Here is a 5,829-nt window from a genome sequence, read left to right on the forward strand (position 1 = left end):
GTGACTTGGGGGTGAGCATCAACTTAATGCCTTTACGACTATAGTCACCATCTAATAGCTGATAGGTCCATCACATATCTAAAAGGAAAAATTGGAGACATTTTAATTCAAGTGTATAAATTCATATTCCAATAGATTTTATCATTTTGGATTATGACTAAGACTATGATATACCAATTATCTTGGGAAGACCATTTTTAAAGACCGGAAGAACACTAGTACATGTCTACAAGGGAACCATCACATTAAGAACGGGGGACCAGAAAGCTGAATTTAATATTAATGACAGCCTGAAATATCCAACAGAGATAAAGGGAGATAAAGGGTTGCTCAGCCATTTATGAGTTGACAGAGCAACTAGCATAAGAGGAATGAAATAGTTGGGAATGTGAGCAAGAATAAGACCAACATTTTTAGGAGAAGTCACCAAAGCTTTTAAATCACTAGAATTAGAGGGAAAAAGTTTATCAAAAAATTCATTTATTGAGGAAGTACCACAGTTGGACTTGAAACCACCTTTTAACTTGAAATATGCATATTTAGGTGACAAGGAGACGCTACCATCATCATCTTAGCAACATTGTTATCAACCTAAGAGGATATGCCCTACAAACGTTAAAAAAGCACAAGGAAACAATAAGTTGGACATTGGTGGATAAAAAAGGAATTAAAGTGGCTAGAGTGTGTATGGATTATAGAAGACCGAACAAAGTGACATGCAAGGACCATTTTTCCTTATCATTCGTTGATCAAATGCTTGATAGATTTGTTGGAAAGTTACATTACTACTTCTTAGATGGTTATTCGGGGTATAACCAAATTACAATGTAACGGCCCAAATCTATCGCTAGCAGATATTGTCCTCTTTAGACTTTTCTTTTCGGGCTTCCCCTCAAAGCTTTAAAACGCGTCTGCTAGGGGAAGGTTTCCACACCCTTATAAAGGGTGTTTTGTTCTCCTCCCAAACCAATGTGGGACATCACACACAATTAGTCTAGAAGATCAAGAGAATACCAGATTTACTTGCCCATATGAAATTTTTGCCTTTAGACGAATTTCCTTTGGGTTGTACAATACTCCAACAATATTTCAACGATGTATGATGATCATCTTTATAGATAGTAAAAACGTTCATAGAGATGTTCGTGGATGACTTCTTAGTTTATGAAAAATCTTTTGAAACTTGTGTTGTGTAATTTTGGGAAAGAGATTCGAAGAGAAAAATCTTGTACTGAATTGAGAAAAATGCCATTTCATGGTCAATGAAGAATAGTGTTAGGTCATCTCAAGAACAGAAATAGAAGTGAAAAGAACCAAAATAGAAGCTATTGAAAAATTTAATCTACCTACTCCTCGAAAAGGAAGATTAAGAACTTCTCAAAGATTGCAAAACCCTTGTGAAATTTTTTGGAGGCAAATAAAAAATTTGTTTTTGATGAACAATGAATGACAACTTTCCAAGCATTAAAGACAACATTAACCACACCCCTGTGATGTCAACCCTGAATTGAAATTCACCATTTGAATTAGTGTGTGATTCTAGTGATCATGTCATTGGGGAAATGTCAGGACAAAAGAAGATAAAGGTACTTCATCATATCTATTATGCAATCAAAACCTCATAAATGAGGCACAAGTGAATTATATAACAACTGAGAAAAAATGGCTCGTTTTAGTGTTTGGTAGTTGAGAAATCTTAGACATTAAGGTAGCTAATAACCATGTAGCAAATCACCTATCTAGGAGGGAGAACATGGAGAAAAGATAAAAAAAATTTATGAAGCATTACTTAATGAGCAACCGTTGAGCATAAGCAGCAGGGAAATAGAAGGTTCAAGGTACGCAGTCATAGCNACTATGATGTTAAGAAATTTTATGTTGCATGCGAGTCATATTATGTAGTAAATCTAGATCTTTTTTTTTTTTTAAGCATTATGGAGACGACATACTGAGCAGATGCATTCTAGATAGCGAAATACCAATAATTCTTTAGCAGTGTCATGCATTTTCATATAGATGTCATTTTGGAGGACAAAAGACAACTGCTACGGTATTCCAATATGGTTTCTATTAGCCAAAATTGATTAGAGATGCTATAGAATTTTGCAAATGTTGTGATGAATATCAAAAAACAGAAAACATTAGTAAGAAAAATGAGATAATCTTTAATTTCATTTTAGAAGTAGAACTTTTTGATGTATGGGACATTGAATTTATGGGACCATTTCCTCCCTCACATGAAAATTTGTACATTTTACTAGCTATAGACTATGTTTTCAAGTGGGTGGAAGAAATAGTCTGCTCATCTAATGATGGGAGGATTGTAATTGAGTTTCTAAAAAGGAACATATTTGCTCAGTTTGGTGTGTCAAGGACATCAATAGTGATGAAGGATCACATTTTGTAAACTGATTGATGAATAACCTTTTTAGAGAAGTAAAACATAAAACATAGGATGACAACACCTTATCATTTGCAAATCAACGGACAAGTAGAGGTCTTCAACCGAGAAATAAAAAATATCCTGAAAAAAGTGGTAGAACCCAACAAGAGGTCTGGTCTATGAAGCTTGATGATGCATTATGGACGTACATGACAACTTTCAAAATCCCTCTAGGGATGTCCCCTTACAAGCTAGTTTTCGCGAAAACACGTCATCTACCCCTAGAATTGGAGTATAAAACATTTTGAGCATTAAAGAAGTTAAATTCTGACTATGTTGTAGATGAAGACTCGGGGTGAATGAAATTAAATGAATTGGATGAATTTAGGCATCTAGCCTAAGAAAAGGCCAAGGTTGAAATTTTTCCAGTGAAAAATTAAATTCAAGTCAGTCTAATTCTTTTATAGTTGAGGAAGTCACCCGTATGTCGCAATAACAAGTATAAAACATGGAGATTAAGGGAGAGCTTTAAAGTGAATTGACCGAGACTCGATCATTATTTAGGTGGAGAAGTCAAAAGGGGCCTGAAGTAAAACAAAAAAAAAAAAGGCAAAAGGGAGCTGCACAAGAATAGTAAACATGTAACAAGACACGGGTAAACCAAATTAGTTTTTATTCTCTTTGTACGATGCACTTACATAACTACTATTACTTCGGTTAGAATGATAGTTATTTTAGTTATTATTTTTTTACTCTTTGTCGTGAATAACTCTCGTGCCTAAAGTGACCAACTTTCATGTTTCAATTAATGTGTACTTAGATGTATTTAGGAAGGCTAAGTTTAGCGTATTAGGGAGGCTAATTTCATTTAGTTCATGCTTGATGTGATTGATGATAATAATTTTTTAAGTGCATGCTGCCATGTAAAATTTCTTCTTTATCTTCATATGCAGGCCATGGCCTTATTTTATTTAAGTGACACGAATCTTCTCATGCAACAACTTCCCATATATATATACATACACACACTCATGCAACAATCTTCCATATCTAGAAAAGGAATAGCAATCTATCTTTGGCAGCACCTGAAATAAAAATTATTAGGATGGAGAGACCCATATATATATATATGGTAGGTTATTGCATTGGAAGGTGGCAGAGAGATATATAAAAGGAATAAGAACCTATCATGGTAGCACCCAAAGAAGAATTTTTAGGATGAAGACTTGATATATATATATATATGGCAGGTTGTTGCATGAGAATGAGGCAAGGAGATCTTTTATATATATAAAGAAATAGCAACCAATCATGGCAGCCGCCAAAGAGAATTTTTAAGGATGGAGAGACTCAAATCTGTGGTAGAAGATTTGCTAGATTCCCCAAGGAAGGGAATCCATGTGGAAAAGAGAAATTGAGAGTGAGGGAGAAAAATTGGACCCTCGGCTGTAAATGACCCACGATCGAAATAGAGATACCTTAAGCCCTTATATTTTCAATTTTATTTATTGTTGTGAAAATAACATACATTTCATGAATATTCACACGGGAGAAAACACAACTGATCTTCTAAAACTTTCTCCTCAAGTTATTAGACTTTCTCCTCAAATTAAGCCACTGCTAACCCATCTTCTTAATAAAAACTAACATTTTTCTTAAACTTATTCAAATCAATAACTATTAAATAATATTATCTTAAAATTTCTCTAGGTTAATAACTTCTTTTCCTCAGTCAAGCTTATTAACTTACATTCTCCTCTATAATTGTTCCTGTCATCGAGCGAGTGATCAATGAGACGACTGCCTGTGCAGTACCAGATGCTGATGAGGTCCAACTACAATGAGTAGGCTTTGTTGATGCGTGTCAACCTATAGGCGCAAGGGTTGTGACACACCGTAAAGCCGGAGGAAGGAGAAACGATCGAGTACTGGGGAGGATCGGATTGGCTAGCGTTCGTTGCCATACTGTGCTCTGTGCCTCCAGAGATGTTGGTGTCTCTCTCCACCAAGTGCACCGCGCAATCAAATTGGGAGGGGATCAAATCTGCTAGGTTGGTGTGCAGCTGAAGAAGATGCTGCAGGTCACCCAAGATCACCTCGAGCAAGTAGCGATTTCAATCGAGACATTACAATACGTGAACGACAAGGCTCATGTGGCCCAATCCGAAGAGGAAGAGTCAGCATTTTTCATGGTGAGCGTATCGATCTTATCCGACGTCCCCAATTCTAATTCCAAATGCATGGAGGTAATCGATGATGGTGTAACTGCTCAGGTGAGCGTCGAACCCAAGGAGGAGCGAGTTCGCGGGACGGTGGCTCCATTGTCTAGAGATCGAAGGGTGCGGCACCATCCTATTCATCGGCAAAGAAGGCGAGCACTGCAAGCTTGACCAGCGTCTACTTCATCCTGAGGCTCAAGGTTAACCTTGTGAGCCTGGGTCAACTCAATGAGGCCGGCTACTTCATCTCCATCAAGCGCAGGCTACTCAAGATCTACGATGATCAACAACGACTTCTCACGCAATTTCGGTGCACGACAAACCGTCTTTACATCCTAGAGTTGGAGATAGTGCAACCGGTCAGCCTCTCAGTCAGGATCGAAAAAGTAGCTTGGAGGTGGCACGCAAGGTAAAGGCACCTCGACTTTCCTGCATTACAAAAACTACACAAGGAGGAGATGGTGCACGGTTTGCCAGCAATCAAAGACGTGAACATGTTGTGTGACGGGTGTCTCATCACAAGCAGAGGCACTCCCCCTTTTCGTCTAAGGCATCCTACCGCGCCAATGAGTCATTGGAGCTCGCGCATGATGATATCTGCGGGCCCATCAAGTCGGTGACCCCAAGCAGTAAGACCCTCTTTCTTCTGCTGGTCGATGACAAGAGCCGCTTCATGTGGTTGGTCCTGCTGCAAGCGAAGAGTGAGGTGGCAGAGGCGATTAAGCGCATTCAAGCGTGCGCGGAGGCCGAATGCGGGAAGAAGGTACGAGTGTTACACATGGACCGAGGTAGAGAATTTCCCTCAGTGAATTTCGATAAGTACTACGACGAGCTCAGCATGTAGCGGCTCCTAACGGTGTCCTACTCCCCTAGTAGAACGGGATGGTGGAGCGCCAAAATCAGACCATCGTAGGGACGACAAGATCATTGCTGATGACGGCAAGGATGCCCGAGAGGTTATGGGGAGAGGCGGTCATGACGACCGTCTACCTCCTCAATCGGTCGCCAACTCGAAGCCTCGACGGGAACATGCCACACGAGGCCTGGTACAACAAGAAGCCAGCAAAACATCATCTTCGAATATTCAGCTACGTCGCATACATGAAGGTCACGCATCCCCACCTCACCAAGCTCAATCCCAGGGGGCTGAAGTTTGTCTTCATCGGCTATGAACCACGGAGCAAGGCGTACAGGCTCTATATGATCCTGCGGGGGGGGGGGGGGGGG

This window comes from Cucurbita pepo, chromosome LG08, assembly GCF_002806865.2.
Source record: "Cucurbita pepo subsp. pepo cultivar mu-cu-16 chromosome LG08, ASM280686v2, whole genome shotgun sequence".
NCBI classification, from domain to species: Eukaryota; Viridiplantae; Streptophyta; class Magnoliopsida; order Cucurbitales; family Cucurbitaceae; genus Cucurbita; species Cucurbita pepo.